At 37.8% G+C, this 19,407-nt stretch overlaps 1 long non-coding RNA gene across 1 annotated transcript; it reads right to left on the bottom strand.

Moving 5' to 3' along the window:
- Positions 1 to 6,648: 6,648 nt before the first annotated feature.
- Positions 6,649 to 19,078, bottom strand: LOC148127036 (uncharacterized). Its single transcript, XR_015741450.1, has 3 exons — positions 18,877 to 19,078; positions 10,022 to 10,094; positions 6,649 to 6,734 (listed from the first exon to the last, which is right to left on the bottom strand). It is a non-coding gene; the product is annotated as an uncharacterized LOC148127036 (long non-coding RNA).
- Between the last annotated feature and the right edge of the window lie 329 nt (positions 19,079 to 19,407).

Below are 19,407 nucleotides of genomic sequence, written 5' to 3'. Positions count from 1 at the left end.
ACGACTTCCATTGTTTCATTAATAGTAAATAAACAAGACTTTCTGTCCATCCAAAGACAGTAAAAAAAAGTAAGAAACCAGTAATTGATTTCCATATAAAATAATAATATTTTTTTGTTGCTGAGAAAAAATCTCATGATCTCTTTTTCCTACTTTAGAATTGACTCTGATAGGTGGATCTGGGGAGGGAGAGAGGGAGAGAAGGAGGGAGGGAAGGTAGATAGGTAGGTAGGTAGGTCCCAGCATTAAAATTTGCCCAAAAGAAGAATATTGGAAGGATAACTTCCAGTCTTTGCTGAATTTACAATATGACAATAAAGTATTTTCATCATGAGATTTGTAATCCAATACATTTGAAGTGCTGCATATCGCTTTATTATCTAATGTTTGATTCAAATATGCCAGAAACTGAAGCAACATGAGACCCTCCCTTTAAAATCTGCAAACCCACCCCCACCTAGTATGCTGAAGTGCTCAAATAATCGGTAATATGAAGAAGGATCTCTGTCTAAATGTGGGTTTGTGAAATCACAAATCCTTCAATATTATCAAGGCTTTTTAAGGGAAAGTTGATAACTCAATGAATAAATCTCCAGACAAAGTCTTGAATTTTTGTTGCCATCGTAGTAAGGGCTATTTTAAAAAAAAGAAAGAAATCTGAGCGCTGCCGATGAAGTCAGTTCTTTGGTCTCTTAAATGGGGGTGGAGCTTTGTGGAGGAAGATCAATAATGTCATAACTGTTATGTCATATGGCCTTAGGTGAGGTTCCAACTGGAAAAGATTCTCCAACTCTGATGTACAGCCAGGTTATGTCATCAGTATGCCTGACAAGATCTGAGCGTTGATTGCAAAACCTTAGACCTCCATCCCTTTGACTTGATAGTAAGTTGTGGTGAATTTTTTTTCTCCCTCTAATGCTATAGTTACAGACAAATTAGATTCACTGAGTGGGAAGGAAAACCCAGTTCTGTCTACCATCAGACAAAGAAGAAACTGTGTTGCCCAAATAATACAGACCGGTATGAATCACCATGCTTTTTAAAATGTCATTTTGGTGGCCAGAACCCAAGAGAGAGAAATGAGGGCTCTGCTTAGTGGTTGAAATAATACATAAGTGTATTATGTGTACCAGTGGGCACGAATTTTGTTGAAATTCTTAAATGTGTTAAGATTATTCTTCAGAATACAATCCATGCTAAGTTTAGGGACTTAGGATTCATTTTTAAAGTCATAAAGCACATATCTGTGGGCAGGATTTTAATTGTTGATTATGCCATTTCATTTTAACAGATTAAATTTTGGTTTATGTTTTTATCTTTTTATTATAAATTATCCAGAGATTTTCATAATCTGTAGAATATAAAGCCTTATGAAATAACATTTTAATCATCTTCACTATCCAAGTGGGTAACTTAAATATGTTATTTGTTAAATAAGCACAACTAATGTGTCTGGTTTCAAAATTCCAATAATAGGATGACTAAGTTATGACAGTTAGACATGGAGAAGATAATTTTCTTTCCCTGTAGATGCCATCTTCCAGTTAATTCTAGATTTTAAAGTGACAATTTGTATTTCCTTGATTCAGATTTCATTAGTTCCAAGGGAAGCTTTATTTCCAGACAAGAAGTAGTTGAGAGAAGTTTTCATTACCACTTCCTCCAGTCCTAGTACAACAATTCTACAGGGAGTCCTCGACTTACAACTGTAACAGGGATCAGAAATCTGGTCATAAGTCATTACAGTTGTAAGTTGAGTTACCATGTCACCAAAAGTAATTTTCCAGGTTTTTTTACGGCAGTTGTTTAAGCAAATGCTGTGAATATCAAATAAATTCATCCATCTGAATGTTGTTGTTTTTAACCAAAAACCAGCACAAAACATCTCAAATCACAGTCACATGATCAGGGAACACCACAACAGAACATAAATCTGGTCTGCATGACATACAGTCATGTGGCTTCAGAGAAATGGAGAATAACAATTTACAATGGCCAGGGTTTTATGGGCCATAAAGCACCTGTTCCATGCCGTTGTAATTTTGAGCAATCACTAAACAACAGGTCACAAATTGAGGCCTTCCTGTAGTCCTAATTATTGGCTTTCACAATTGTCACTTAAATGTTAAAAACTACTCATTTTAATTACAACCTCACAATTAATATTAAGCTTACTTTTTGTAAAGCATATAAAGGTAGCATTTCCTGTCTTGGTGCTCTCCAAATATTCCAACTCCTTAATCCCCAACTACCATAATTAATATGGTGCATCTCTTTCCCTGTTTAACCTTTACAATAACTTCATAAAGGTAGGCTAAATTTGGCTGTTGCCTGAGGCTGAATATCTTTGCTTGTGTTTCATAGCCAGGAAGCAGAAATAGCACACAGGACTAAAAGATCAAAGCTGGAGACTTCAGGAAAGTCCCAAGTAAAACCAGAACTAAGCCATAAATTAAGAACGCAAACGGTACAACAGTCTGAGTTTCCAGGTGCCAAGGAAACAAGATAATGTGAATGTCAAGAATAAGAATTATGACCATGGATTCCAACTGGGAATCCTTGAGTCCTTGAGATGCATTTATAAATAATGTTTGCTCGGCCCTTCCTCCCTTCAAACTTGGTCAAATTAATTTCAGGAAGTCCATTTTTTATTCCTCCTGGAGACCCTTTCCTCACTTGTATTTAACTGTGGCACAAACATGCCCTATAATGACCTGTTTTTCTTGCTTTGTTTTCTTGATGTTGTCTTCATCCGGTCCCTAGGCCCTACATCAGACAGCCCTAAGTCATCCTTGCCTGTACTGGTTTAAAATAGCATTTTCTCCTTTATCTCAAATGGACTCCAGAGAATGGTAGAGGACAGGAAGGCCTGAAGGAACATTGTCCATGTCGTCATGATGGGTCGGACATGACTTCACAACTTACAACAACAAGCTTTATTGCAGATATAATCTACTGTGTTTACCCAGACATTCTGTCAAGAGTCCAGCTAGGTGATTCCTAGGGAATGGGATCAGCTGGAGGCTTTGGGTCATTTTAGGATGAACCTGAGCATTATATTCGAGGCCCATTCTGCTTTGGGCTGAAGGACAATCCAATTCTTTTACCGCCAAACTCTTTGCTTGTAAACTTCAGGTCCTCAAGGTGATCCCTGGCTCTGAAATTAGGAGCAGTTTGATCAGCAACTGAAACAACAGAAGAGATATTATTCTCTCCATTCTCATAAGCTATTCAGGCTGCCTTTGAATATAAATGGAACATTATCCCGGGATGTTGCTAAACCCATGAACAAAACCAACCTGGTGGCCTCATTTAGTTCAAATGTTTTTGCATGGCATCAGTTGATGATTGGATAGATTTAGTATGGCTGTGGCTACTTAGCTGTCTTCTTCAGCTGAAGCCCCATCTCACATTGAAGAGGTGATGTTTGTACACTGGTTGGTGATGTTTGATGGTGGTAGTGGGGGAAACGAAGCTGTGGAATCCATCATACACGCTCCTTGATGTATTCTACATACTATAAATAAGGACAGCCCCCATTTGCCAACATTGTCTCCATGGCAGGATAAGGCTTGTCAAAAGGGATAGCAGATTTTATGTTGGTGAAATGACAGCACTTACATTTATCCAGTGGAAATTGAATCAACACATACAACTCTGCTCTTGTGGACTTTGAGTCACTCTAAGGTCTTCTGTCTCTAGGCCAGACGCAGGCAGGTTGGAACTTGCCTTAGCCAGTTTTAGATAGAAATGCTTCTTGAGCTTTCTCTGGTAAACCAGATATGAAGAACAAAAAGCAGCTGGGTGGGAAAATAATGACATGGACCGAGATAATCCAGAGATCTTCCTGGTCAATGGACATGTAATCTTGGATCTCTCAATTCCAAGTTTAACACACTAACCACTAAACTAAACTGCCATTCTTTTTTTTTTTTACACAATGTGTAATTGGCTATTCTAATTTGAACTAGCAATATCTACCTCTCATACATGTAAGATGTCATTTCTTTTCTCTTAATGGTCAAACTGTTAGAGATGCAATTGATGGAGATACAAAACTGAGACTCCCATCTTCAGTATTTTGTGGTGGCATCCTAGTAAGAACAAAGTGCTAGTTCAGGTCTGAGGAAACTACTGTGGAATCTGCCTTTTCTCTCTAATGAAACTTTGTCTGACTGTCTCTCTTTCAGCCAGCCAGCCTGCCTGCCTGCCTGCCTCCCTCCCTCCATCCCTGGTGGCACAGTGACTAACGTGCAGTATTGCAGGCAACTCTGTCCACAGCCGGGAGTTTGATCCTGACAGGGCTCAAGGTTAACTTCTATTCTATTCTATTCTATTCTATTCTATTCTATTCTATTCTATTCTACGCAAATATCACAACTGTTTTTGTCTTGCTGTTGTTCATATTTGGCCATTCATGTGGGTCTCTGAAGATTTAAAACAATCTTAATTACAAAGGAAATATTAGAAGAAATGTTAGAGGTTTTAATTCTAACTTTGATTTTGCATTTGGATTTATCTGATCTATCTGGGAAGGTATTTTGGTTAACCTTGTCAAGCATTTTCATTCCCACAAGGAAAAGTATATGAAACAGCACTTATCCTTCCTTTCGGAAACTTGTGGCCTGAACAACAAAAGGAAACATGATTCACATGATTATTATTTTTTTGCAAAATATACATTGCAAAGCTTCTATCTCTATGCAATTAACTCAGAATGATGGATTTTTAATTACCTGGTACAAAGCTCGCTAAGAGAGATAGCTTTAGTCTTTAATCTCATGAAGTTTTTTAACAAAAGGCATGGGCTTTTGCAAAAAGCCAACTGTCTTGTGTATTTCTGTATAAGTAAATGCAGATAACCAGCCTAATATCCATGTTTAGCCTGGGTGCCGTAAAACTATTGTATAACTCATATAATATTAGGATATATTTCTACTTTGGGGTGTGTCATTGAATTCCACGCCTTCTGGCTAGCCGAAATAGTCAGAAGATAAATGACTAGGACTTTCAAAAAGTGTTTTTCTGAACATATTTAATAAGCATGAGACATTTATTTGAGCGACATATATATGTTTATTCATATCAACATTGTGCAAGCAATTATTTCAAATCAAATATATCAGAAAAAGGTATGTATGGCATTGCTGAGGATGAGGGGCAAAAAGTAATATGTAGTATCTTAATTCTGGAAGAAATGTTTACCCTCCATTTTAGGCTAGTTCCTAAATAGTAAGAGTGTATGCTGGAATTACCAGTCTGAATTCCAAGATGGAAGATGATATTTCAAAATAGATTTTCACTTAATTGGAATGAACTAGAACAGGGATGTCCAATCTTGGCAACTTTAAGACTTGTGGACTTCAACTCCCAGAATTCCTTAGCCAGCTTTGCTGAAGTTGAAGTCCACAAGTCTTAAAGTTGCCAAGGTTGGACACCCCTGAACTAGAAGGACTGACACAAACGTTCTGGTCCTGATTTGTTCTCCAAAGGTTCAGCATACCATAGAGGATTCACAATCACAACCAGAACAATCACAACAATCTTTTATCGGAGTTGCCTTGGACAAGGTCTGAGAAGGGAAAAGAAGAAATACCAATCAACGAAACTGCTCACCACGTCAGGACACAGTCCATCCATCACTGATTACACTTATCCTTGTCACAAGTTCATGAAAAAGAGATCATAAATTAGTTGGATAATTCATCCATTATGTAATCTCATTGTTTCCCAAATTAATTAAGACTATTGACATTTTTTTAAAAAAGATAGTACAGGTATTTCTCAACTTACAACAGTTTGTTCAGTGACCATTTGAAGTTACAACTGAATGGAAAAATGTGACTTGTGACCACTTGCGACTGTTGCAGCATCTCCATGGTCATTTGATCAAAATCCAGGTCTTTGGCTACTGACTCATATTTGCAGATCATGTGATCTGCTTTTGTGACCTTCTGACAAGCAAAATCAGTGGAAAAGCCAGATTCACTTAACAACCATTTTTCTAGCTTAACAATTGCAGTGATTCACTTAACAACTGTGGCAAGAACAGTCCTAAAATGGAGCAAAACTGACTCAACAAACGTCTTGCTTAGGAACAGAAATTTTGGACTCAATTTTGGTCATACGTCAAAGACAACCTGTATTCTTTTTCTCACTGTCCAATTCCAGAGACTGATTCAGTCTGGACTGGTCCCAGATTAGCATGTGTCAATGCATTGCTAGATGTCTACTCCATCTCTTCTACAAAATAATAAGGTTGTCATGTGACCGACAAAAATCAGAATAAAATTGTGCTGTGCAGTTTAGCTCTTTTACACAATCGTCTCAGTGTTTTTAAGTATGAATTCAGCTATACTCATACTTACTTTACATACCATATATTGATTGATATACAGTATATGTATATTGATCAGGTTTTCTTCGTGGTAATATATTTTGGAAGGATTTCCCCCCCCTCCCCCCTTTCTCATATGCCTTAGCTTTTGAAAGTATGTCTGGATAAATACAACAAAGAAAATATACTTTTACTGCCTGGCTATTTTACTGTCAGAATTAAAATTGAAATTGTAGTACAACACTGCTATTTGCTGCCATCCAGGGATCTTCCAGGGATTTGCAGCCTAGATCTGCCTTAGTTAAATTCAAGAAAGTCAAAAAATGGAGAATGGCACATGGGAGGTATGGAGGAAAGCCAGCAGGCAAGAGATGTTGGAACAAGTACAGGCAGGTATCTGCAAAAGGAGACAAGAAAATTAAGCATGCAAAGCCAAAAAGCTGAGCTTTCATTTATGGCCAGGCCAGACCAGTGAGGAACAACAGTTGCTGGAGGCAAGACTGGGCAGAAATAGTGGCTGTCTTCCCACTAGCTATTTCCTATAGTATGGTATGACTCGAAGCAGAGGCAAAGGTGTGCACCTCCAATTCTCCAATTCTCAGGTAAAAGCCAGTAGTTCCTAAAAATCCATTTTTATTGCATTTGTCCATATCCTGAAAGTGGCACTAAGTAGTCCCACATCAGAAATACATTCACCCATGCAATACATTAGTATGAAGCTGCTTGGTGTGGCAAATTTGCTGGCTTTGGCTCTGGCAATATCTAGAAAGATTTTCTAAGAATCTGATTAACACTACTCTCAGGTGTCAAAAAGGCAAGCTAAATTGCCTTTTTAAGAGATTGTTTAAGGATAATCTTTCTCTTATAAAGCACCATTACTGTCTTGCAAAAAAAACCCTTGCTCTTAAGTTTTAATTTTAAGAGAGATAACTAGTTTCTGGATCCTTGAATATTGTCATAGACTAAACTATAAATCATATCCAAGTATCTGAGATATAGAAGTTTATTCTTAAATACAGAAACCTGGATATTTTTCATCTGCCCATTTCTTTTATCTCATTACAACCCGAATAGTAGCCTTTGGGTTTATTTAATAACAGCTTCTCAAGTACTTTGTGGCTAAAGTTTGCCGTTTCACCATCAGCACCCTCAAATCTTAGTAGTAAATGAGGAAGTAGCTTCAGCAATCCTTCCTAAACTTTATAGCAATTGGTCAGGTTTTCCCAATGCTAAGTTTATGCTCTCACTATTGCTCTCTCTCTCTCTCCCTTCCTCCCTTCCTGTTTCTCTCTCTGTGTATAGCCAAATATAGGGAAGGATAGAGAACCATAGGCTCAACATTCAGACAACTTCCCTGACATGAGCTTCTGTGTTGTCCTCCAAATGTGTGGGATGTCAAGTTTCATAATGCTCCAGCCCAACACATCTGGAAACAGCAGGTGGAGGAAGGCCTGCTGAGAGTTTTGCCTTCTGACCACATCAGTTTGTTGTTTGACTCATAAGTTTGGAAACAAAGGTTGATAGGAAATACTTGCATAAAATGACTTTTTCCCCACCACATTCCCAAGCTGAGTGGTTCCCAACTGTCATTAAACAAATATCATAAATCATGGATTACCTGTAAAATACCAATTTGATCAAAATAATTATGGTGTATAGCTATGTTTCCTTTAATTCTTTAACTAATATAGAACAATATAGGGGTGCATCCATTTACATACTTTTAATCCAATATGAGAGAGCCAGTTTGGTACAGTAGTTAAGGCATCAGGCTAGAAACTGGGAGACCATGTGTTTTAGTTCTGCCTTAAACATAAAGCCAGGTGGTTTACCTTGGGCCAGTTCCTCTCTCTCTTATCCCTAAGAAAGCAATGGCAAGTCACTTCTGAAATCTTGGCAAGAAAAATGCAAGGACTTTTCTAGGCACTCACCAGGAGTCAACAATGATTCGAAGGCACCAAAATATCCATTAAAAGAAGTTGGAGGCCTTCCTCCTTCCCCATTCATAAATCTGAGTTTAGGCATGACCTTAAATATTTCTGATATGGACTGCAATTTGGACTTGGGTTGGCTTGAGTAAAACTGAAGGTATAAAAGCAGGAGTGGGCTTCAAATTTTTTTACAAAGGGGCTCTCTGCCCTAATGACTGGCTGGGTGGGCATGGCTGGGTGGTCATATGACTGGATGGGCATAGCCAACTCAGCTTCTTTGCCCTAATTACCTAAAAAAAGATATATACCAAAAAGTTGTTTATTATTTCATGCATTTAATACTTAAATAAAAGATTGGGTGAAACCAGGATGGATCTTGGAGTCTTAGTGGAGTTTCTGGTGAGTTACATGATTCTTATTAATTGGGAATTAATCCCCCCGGTGGCTAGTGGCTATGTTATCTGATTTTCTCAATGGCTCTCCCTTGCAAACCGGAGTGGATTGTTTATCTAGCTTGCAACACTTTTACGAGGTGTGAAATGCACTTGGCTGAACGCCCAGAAGTTCAATTAAGCCTATTAAGAGTTTTCCCTTGCTGCTTGTCTTTCTGAGGTTATTGGGGGCTCTTTGAACCCCGCAGAGACTTAGCTAGGGGCTCTCCCAAACCCCCAGCAGCCCACCCCTGCTAGAAGTAAAATTTGTAAAACTTCATATCTGGAGACCATCAGTTTGGGAAAGCATCCTTAAAGCATCTTCTCTAACAAGCTTACAGAAATGGGAATTCTGGAGGTTCAATTTCATACTTGAATGGTTCATCATTCAGATGGGGGAAGTCTGCCATAAGGAATTACCAAATGGACCAGAAGTATGTAACCCTTTTTAAGCTGAGGTTCACACTTGGCTTTTGGGTCCTGTGCCAAGAATGACCCTTGTAAAAGTAGGTGGGATTGTGAAAAAAAAGTAAGAGGGATCAGAATACAAATTAGAGTTGATTTCACTGCTATAATTGTAAGTTCAATTAAATGTAATTATCTTTGCTGATTTCCTGTGGGTATCTTCTTCTTTAGTTACTTTGAGGATTAAAGTTAATGACAAGTTTTGTAAAAGCTCTCTGAACAACCTCTAAGCTTTCCAGAGGAAAGGAGGGTGTGCACATGGCCCTAAGACCTCAGACTGTGGACTTCTCAAACCACTTAAACAGCATATGGCATCGCTTGGCCCTGAGGCTAGAGTTTTTTTTCTTAAATGGGAACCCTGACATCAGAAGAACCCAAATTCTGGTGAGATGGATGGATGTTGGTTTTAAAATCTCTTTATCTCATTGTACGAATTTGAGAGATTGTTTTGCCAGAATGCTGTGTGATCGGTGCAAAAATAATCCTTCCTCTTATTATAAATAACAGCTTCAGGAAAGATTTGTGTCAAGGCTGCAATGAAGGAAAAGGGGTGGTTTCATAACTTGGCATAGTTTCAGTTCTGATCACTCATTTCCAAAACTGTTATTTAAATAGAAAAATTAAGGTCCTGATGAAAAACCATGCACATCATGTGCCATTTGGCCGACAGCAGTCATTTCTAGCATGTATTTGTGAGTCAGAGTTTTGTCTCACTGAAACTAAAAGATGTAACAATTAATAGAATTGTAATGAAGATCAGAATTTATATTATTTACAACATTCTCTGTTACTTTAACTTTACTACTCATCTTTTTCTTTTTTTTGAGTTTCAGAAAATAGGCAGAAAATATACTGACCTGTTTTTGAGAAATCTCCAAAGTAATTGCCACACACGATCTGCACCTTTTCCCGAGATGAGTTTTGTTGAAACTGGCAAATTAATTAGCAAAAACATTAATGTATAATTCTGAGAGAAATATCTCAAGCTTAATTTTAATTACAGTATTTAGCACAGTTTGACCATATGCTAATGTTCTTCTGTGAAGAATTTGAATTGTTTTTTTTCCCAGATTTGCAGACAAGGAAACAGGATACAATGTGCACAATACAGTGTTAGAAAAATTATGACTTAGAACTGAGGGCCTCAAGGAAGCAGTACGCATATCACAAAGAGGACTCAGAAATAGTGTGGATGGAAAACAAAGTCACTGAATTTTAACTAAAATTTTAGAATTCAGTGTGAATGATAAGTTTATGTAAATAATAAATTTACAGCAAAATGACTATAAATTTATAGATATCCTTCTTGAGGGGAAATGAACATTTGTTTTATCATGATGGGATCTAGTTTCTTTGATAGGGTGATTGTGAAATTTAAGATACCAAAGTGTGAGAATCAGTTGTCTGTTTCTGAATCCCTGCATTCATCTAAAAATATTAAAGAAAAACATAGAATACAAAGTAATACGGAGTGTTCTCTATTTTTCATTTTATTTAAGCCTACTGATAACTTAATTTCAAGATTCTAGAAAAGCCATTCTTTTGAAGTACTGACAAATAGCACATGCCAGCAAATTAAGTTAACAGTAAAATTTCCTATGAAAATTAAGGAATTGCCTGGTTTAAGTTTCTGCATTCATAGTCCATCTGTTAATGGGGAGGGGTGGGGAGAGAGAGATACCACTGTTTCTTTCAACACCAAAGAACAACTTGGAGCACATGCACACATCCTGCTAATATCAGCTCCAGGCATTCTTGAAGGACAGATCCTCATGACACACCCTTCTTCTCATTTCCACCACATAGCTGAGGTTATCTAGTTTTGTATTTATCTGTTTCAGTGGTGTTCTTCCATGGAAATTTTGTTCAGGTATTAGGTATCTGCTGCATAATGCCTCTCTGGTGCTTTGCAAAGTGTCAGTCAGACATTAGGTGAACTCTTTATCTACAAGGTTCTAGTAGAATCCTGTGTGAGAGAAGGGAAATCTGCAAATCCTCTGTGAGGTAGATAGAAGCTACCGGATAAACTTGAACAGCAGAGCTTTACCTCTCAAAGATAATATCTGTGATGTTCAGTCTGATTCATGTCAACCAGTTGTTGAATTTTCAACTCCCCGAACATTCTTCCACAACCATTGCAAATAAACTGAAAACTCTTGTCTCCTAAGCTTTCCACCCATATTGTAGAACTAAAGACTATTTCAGGCTGCCTTGACAGCGGGCTGGGAAAGAGATAACAGTGACCTCATGAAAAGATAACCTTTAAAAAGTTAGCAAGCTATTCTCATATCTCAGCAAGCAAGAAAGGTATGATAAGGCCATAGCCAATTATGCCATATGCCATATTATTGTGCCATTACATAGACTAGAGAAAAGTATGTCAAACGGGATGGATGTGTAGAAATATCTGGGTTGGGAGTTTAATAAAAATGGGAAGTAGAGAAGATTGTTCAGTAACTTTCATGGACTAATTTTCAAGACTGTATTGATGCCATGAAAACATGTTAGCACTTTCGGCTTGAGAGATGTGTACCGTCTTTTTCATATGAATTTGATAAATAAATAAAGATGAAGGGAACTAGAATTTTTTACTCCCACTGTTTTAAAATTAGCTTTTTATGTGATCACTGGAAGCCTTATACGTTCTAACAATATTCTGATGATGGATATTACTGCAAAACCACCCAAAATCACTCAGGTGAGATAGGGGAGAGGGAGAGGGAGAGGGAGAGAGAGAGGGAGAGGGAGAGAGAGATGGATATGAATGGATGGATGGATACAAAGAGATAGATCTCACTTGATAGAAGGGAAACTGAGGCTAAGAAATTGTAGTTTTCCCACTGGATGTTTATAAATGGACATTCTTCTCTGACCACTGCTGAATCAGTCATTGTAGGCAGACCTTCCCATAGCCATCTTGGCCTACCACAAATACGTGGCTTTTCAGTGTGACCACTTCATCTGTTCAATAACCAGCAATGCACTGGTGAGCTTCACAGAATGATCACATACTTATACACTTGGAAGGGGGCACTATCCTTTTAACACTTGGTTGATCCCAACTGAAATTCCAGTTTTTCTTGTCCTGAACGTTTACGTATAATCTAAACACACAGTGGGAAACGGAGCTCACGAGGGCAGCGGGCAGCACTACCAAGCTCCATTTTCATTGGCAGAGGGTTACAGGAGGCTATCACAGCTGAAATGGAGCTTGGCAGGCGCCCCCGATATGAGTGATGTCAAGCTGGCCATGCCCACCCTGGTCATGCCCACCCCAGCCCCCCAAAGTCAAACACAACCCTGATGCGACCCTCAGTGATTGAGTTTGAAATCCTAGCCCTATATCATTTTAGACAATTGGTTATCCAATCTCTTAAAAACTTCCAGTGTTGGAGCATTTACAACTTCTGGAGGCAAGTTGTTCCACTGATTAATTGTTCTGACTGTCAGCAAATTTCTCCTTAGTTCTAAGTTGCTTCTCTCCTTGTTTAATTTCTACCAGTTGCTTCTTGTCCTACCCTCACTTTTGTTTTGTTTAATACCACAAAGAATGAACTGAATTGGTTTGGAAACCTGGGGTGTAGAAAATTTGATGTTTCTAGTTTGTTTTGGTAGCTTAATTAAAACAAAATTCTTGGGATTACAAAATTTGACACAGGTTCAACTCTGTGTTTATGTGTGTGTGTAGTAAAAAAAATCTACCATATACTATAATGAACACTCCAGTGGCACTAGCTCATACTTTAGATGTGTGTGAAACAGGTTTGCTGCCAATGAACTATGCATAAGAACAAAGTTGAGACTATCAAGTGTGTGCTGAAAAAATCCAGACAAATCACTCAATCAGTTTTCTCAATTTATATTTTAGAGGTTACCCTCACTTTTGCACCTGCATCTGGTAGTATATTTGTGTTTGTTTGCATATGTGTGTGAGAGAGTTGTGTGCTCAGTTTGAGTTTGTCCTTGTATCTTTCCACGACCCCATAGTTACAAGCCAGTTCAGCTTCTTCTTTATTCTAATTAAACAAAAAGACATCACTCCATCCACTACCCACCCACACACACACAGGCCGAGTTACATGACAACTGTCACGTTCAGTTTGACCCTGAGGGGAAAATTATGACGGACTAACGATGAAAGGCTAGTTTTCCAATTCTTTCAGCCTCTCTCTTTGGAGGCAGACTCTGTATAGTATTGCAGTTCCTTCTGCCAACACCATTAATTAATCCAGCCAAGGTTGGAAGCAGACAGAGTGAGTCAAGCTGGTTATTTTTCGACAGTTCCCCCCCATCATGCCCCTCACCCAGCCATCCCAAGAAGCATGCAGAAAATGTTCCATTTTGCATATCCTAAAATGCCACACGAAAGGGCCAATGTGGGTTGCTCAGCCTGTTGCGCCAAAGCACATCTCCCAGGCGTTGCCTCCATGAAATGGCAAACCAAACAGTGTTTCAGGTTTATAACCTGTCCAAGAAAAAAAAATGAAATAAGGAAAGGAAGCAGCCAACCCTGAAAGACAATATCACCTGAGCTGTTTGAAGCTGTTTCTTTTTCCCTTCAGGTTTTTTGTTTAAATGAATTACAAGGGTAAAAAAAATTGGCTCATCTTTCAAAGGCTGTTTTATTGCTCTGTCTGCTTTTATTCAAGCGCATAGAAGATAATGCTGGCTGTGTTTTTCACATATATTCATTCATCTTATGCCTACTTCTTTCTGACACTGCATTTATCCCACCTTTGTGATAAATGGATGCACACAAAAATGAAAACACACTGTTCCTTCCACATTAAAATATCTATCTATTCATCCATTCTGGTCAGAAATCGTTTTATTTGTTTGTTTAAAAAAATTATATGCCACCCATCTCACTGTCAAACAACACTGTCCAGAGCTTTATATTTAAATGAGCAACATTTGAATTAAAGCAACAGTTCAACAATTCAAATGGAATATGGAGCAAGTAAATGGTTCAAAATTAAATATAGCAAGGTTATACACTGTTATCTTATTTATTCCGTTTATGCAGAACGCATCATGAAAATGCTGGATTAGAAAACATGAAATTTGAATTAAAATTTGCAAAAAGAAGCAGTAACAGTCTCAGGCAAATTGACAGCTTGAAATGAAGACTTAAAATATTTGTTATAGATTTATATGGCTATCCAATCAACACAGGATACTAACAATACAATAAATGTTATATTTTTAAAAAAATTACGAATATTTCATGCATGAGGCAAAGTAAACACTCAACATATCAAAACAGGCTCACCTAGTATCTAGGCCCAAAATTCAGGGAAAGGACCACATCTGTATGCTTGTTTTATATTGTTGAATGTTGTAAGCATCCCAGAGTTCCTGTACAATGGAATGAGTGATGTATAAATTTAATGAATAATAATGATTCCAGCCTCTCAAGAGAAATGCTACAAAAGCCAGTTCCACACCCTGGGACACAAAAGGCAAACTTGCAGGGTCCCATTAGATGGCATTGCTTAATAGAAAGGATATGCCAAAATAACTGAAGACAGGTGATCACATATGGCCTTATGCTAGGATAGTCTTTATATGTAAGTGATAACCAGCATTTTGAATTGCATCCACAAGTCTATTTAAAGCCAGTATACCTTGCAGAATAAATATGTTATATGGCCAAACGGAGGCATATGTATACCACAGAAAAGTAATTAAAACTTTGGTTTTAGAAAACTGTAAGCAGACTAAGGATCGTGATAAATTTGATACAAGATTTAGGAATTAATTACTTTTTAAAATAGAATTTATTAAAAGTGTTAAAACATAAAAACAAACTCAAACTAATACAAAGTAGAAAGAATAAAGAAAAAGAAAGGAGTGCAAAACCCCCCCTGAAAGTACAGTGAGATGGAATAAAAACAAATGCTCTTTAATTATTTTTTTAATACCGTAATAAAGTAAGACTTTAAAAATTGGATAGTAGAGAGAACTGTTACAATTAAAGTCTCAAATTTGATTTACAAATACAGAATGAAGCAAACTATTTTAATAATGGACATAATGAAGGATATTTTTGAACTAATGACCCAAGAGTTCATTTTAAGAGTGTTTACCTTTATAGATAGACTGTGTTTAAAATATGTTATGGAACAAGCTCTACCTGACTTGACTGAGACTGATTTGAAAATGGATTTAGAAATGACAGACTACAAAACTGACACATGGAAAAAGATTTTAAGCTGGAAAAAACCAATTGATGTCTTAGTAATTAAAATGGACATGCAAATAACAAACCAAGAATGTAACCAGGATGGTTTTCCTATATTGGATTTACAAAAGAGGCTTGTTAAAGATTTGAAGAATTTTGTGAGAAGGGTCAAAAATGAAAAATAAAGTTCTATAACATTATTTAAAGGGACTAAAAATCAAGACTGTAGAAGAAAGGAGTATAATGTTGGTTTATCAGATCAAGGTTAAAAAAGATATGTTGTTTTTGAAACTCTTAATAGATTTTGGCAGAATAGAAATGAGGAGGCTTCATGGATTTGTTTACAGATAAGAGATGGGCTACAGAAGAAGAGATTATTTGTTGTAGTTTAATAGAAGGTGATAAGTTACTAAAACTACTTATACGTTATATACTTGTTCCATTTATACTTGTAATGAGCATGTGTTGTGGGAAATTATATATATATATATATATATATATATATATATATATATATATATATATATATATATATATATATATATAACACACACACACACACACACACACACACACACACACACATATATATTCTTAAGTTTTCGCAGGTACTTACATGTATGTCATTCAGCTTTGTTTGGGTATTTTTCCACCTCATTGTAGTTGTGCTTTTAAAGTTGTAGCAACATTTCGGCAGAATCTCATCTGCCATCATCAATACAGAAGCCTGATGATGGCAGATGAGATTCTGCCAAAACGTTGCTACAACTTTAAAAGCACAACTACAATGACGTGGAAAAATACCCAAACAAAGCTGAATGCCATACATACATACATACATACACACACACACACACACACTCGACCTATATTCTTATTTTTTTGTTTTCTGTTTTTTCTGCAGCTTTTATTTTTTAGTTTGTATTGGTTTTTACTGTTGTAATTGTAATTTTTAATAAGAGAGGAAGAATGTTTCACCATAGCAACAAAGAAACTAATACAAAATGAAGTAAAACTAGATTGTTTACTGGAAGCAATAATCATGAAAGTATGGGACATGTAATGCATAAGCAAATGTCAAAAAGCCAATAGAAGAGATGGGTAAATGTTGTCACTGATGATATGAAGGATAAATTTACCAAACTCAAATAAACAGTTACTATTGACAGTTTTCATAAAATCATGTCCACAGGATCAAAACAATCAGAAAAAACTTTCACTACTCAACAACAAGAACAATGCAGTTCTTTCATTTTATGCTTTGCCCTGTTGCTCATACCATTCAATCTCAAACAACTAGTTTAACAGAAAATAGGGCAAACATGACCTTGACTTTACTAGGATTCAACATGCAATCTAGCCACAAATATTGCAGAATAAATGCTATCATATGACAGGCCTTCAACTAAGCCTTATTCAAGAATCACATGCTGCTCCATAAAGTACAAAAGGCTCTTCATGCTTACTGTTATTAGACCTATCCAAAGGAAGAGTAATTATCTTGATGCTTATTTCCACTGAATTCAAGAGGACAATGAAACATGCCTCTTCAGAAAAGCAGTTTAAAAGTATCCTGGGACAGGGACTCTTTATATTCTCTCTAAACCAAGAGCTGATCAACTTTTGTGGTCGGTAGAGAGAAGATGGGAGCTATAATTTTGTTTGGCCTCCAAAAGCAACAAAAGGAAAATGGGTCAAACTTTCGGGCCTTTTCATGTTGATTCCTTCATAAACCTAACAGGTAAAGAATAGTAATCTTGGGTGGTCTTAGGGCCTTGTATTTAAATGGCCATCTCTCCCAAAGCTGCAGTACCTGTGTACTAAGATTAGCTGGGGGAATGGCTTGGCTGTCAATGCAGTCAACAATAAAAGGGCCTTCTCTGCAGCACTGACCTTACACTGCTTTGGGGAGGGGTGCAGTTTATATATCATACAAGACATATTCAATCACCTATCCTTCTGCAAAGTGGCAACTGATATTGGAGCAAGCCAATTTTTAAACTGCCTTTTAAGATGAACTCCATTGTAACTGTGCTCTCATTTTTTTAATGAGAGCTTGTTTTGTTGTTTTTATCAAATTGTTCTTTCTGTGGATTGTTTTTATGACTCTGGACCTCTGTGGAAGGAAGAGAATTGTAAAGGTCAGTGATGATGACTTAGGTTTTATGCTGAAGATAAGCTCTTTTCAATCTGGAACCCTGAAGATGTGCTAGATCTTCACCATTCCACCTTTAAAAGAAATAGCAATGGAAGGCAACAACTAGCCATCATAGAGAAGGGAGCTTCCTAGGTTCTTTCTTCAAGCTGCTGCTGCTGTCATTTGAAATAAAAGGATTTTCTGACAAGAACTTGAAACACAGGATGCAAACCAGACAACAAATGCAGCCAGAACAAGACAGAAAATACTGTTTTACATGTGGAACCAGACAACCTGGGCAGAGGGTGTACTATGTGTTGGTTAGGAGTAAGTTGAGAATTACACCATGTATTCCTGCCCTCTAGAGATGATGGGTAGGTCATGCCTGCATAGGGAACAGTTGGAAATGCTGGTCTGCTGTAAGAGTAGTTATATAAAAGTAACCCTTCTCTCCTTTTAGCTATCGTTATTCCACCATAACTTTAAGATATGAACATACACATTGTTTCTTAACCAGAATCTGAAAGACAGTTACCTAGTTATACTGTTGCGTGAGCAGAAATCATTTCTCTCCCAGCATCTGTCCTCTACTTTATATTCCAAATTCCTTTCATCTAACGCTTCTTTCACCAGCTTCTTTCCAGGCTTCCAACAAGGTAGAGGAGAACCAATGTCCACTCTATTATTTCCAAAGGAAAAGGGAGTAATTTGTGCTATTTCACTTTAAAGGTCTTCCCAATTGCCACTAAGGGAGCATTCAGATGCAGCAGCCCTGTTTTTTTATCATTGCTGTGTCCAGAAAATGCCATTTGCCATGTAAGACCTCCAAGTAAAAAAGAAATGACTGCTCACCAGTTGAAGTGCTACCAATTGTGCAATCATGTTTTGCCCTCTTCTCTGTATGAATTTCTGTCCAGTTTCTTTTTGTGTGTATTCATTCTGTTTTTTAACTAGGGAAATTCCACGGTGGTGTGGGAGGGGCAGACAAACTTAACTTAGAGAACCCCAAGCAAAGTAACTTAAAATCACTTCTTTCCTTTTCCGGTTGAAATACTGAATGGATGTTTTTCCCTGCTAACCCATGATCAAACCATCACTATAGCAAGTGCCAATTTCACAAATCAGGGCATTATCCTTCGACTGGGAGGCTACTAAATAACTGGCAATGACTGACAATGGAAAGGAGGGCAGCAAATCGCTCTTTTTGTTTGACTCGGGGATCATTGGTGCATAGCTTGGGGGGGGTTGGACTAGATGACCTACAAGGTCCCTTCCAACTCTGATTATCTGTTATCATAGCAATTTAAATCATAATGAGGAAAGGCCCTTAAGGGATCCTCAACTCTGCTTTTCTATTAAAAATACTCCTTTAAAAAAAACCCTCTTTTTACCTCATTGCACTGCCCCTGCTCCAGTGCTTGCGATTTGAATGAAACTGCTGTTGTCCTTTAAGGGCGCTCCTTTTTTAGGCCACAAAATGTAAATCAACGTATCAATTAACCACCTTCCAGTTACCAGGGTCCCCTCTGCCGCAAACTGGTCTTGGAAAGCCGAAGGGGTTAAGGCAAACTCAGAGCAGAGGGATTTCTCCCTAATCCGCGCACATGTCATGGGATCAGGGCTGTGGGTGGTAGTGCTAGCCTGTGGCGGTTGCTCAGGCCCAGAGCCCATCGCCTGACTGGCTCCCAAGCCGCCTTATATAGGCCGTTTTTCAAATTTAATTAAGAAGGGCCCCTGTCAGCAGCTTACAGCTTGTCGCTCGCTCACAAAGGAAAGCGAAGCCGGACCTTTCCTCCGGGCAGTCGCCTCGCGAGGAGTCAATGACGTCAATTTCCCCCCCACCCCCGGCCATCACCCACACACCCCAAAGTGACGTCCGGGGTCTCTGCACCTCCGCTCTGCGAGAGCGAGGGAGCGAAGGC

This window comes from Pseudonaja textilis, chromosome 2 (assembly GCF_049901715.1).
Source record: "Pseudonaja textilis isolate UNSWEBS1 chromosome 2, rPseTex1.2, whole genome shotgun sequence".
In the NCBI taxonomy this organism is placed as follows: domain Eukaryota; kingdom Metazoa; phylum Chordata; class Lepidosauria; order Squamata; family Elapidae; genus Pseudonaja; species Pseudonaja textilis.
This window is presented reverse-complemented; position numbering and strand designations above follow the sequence as displayed.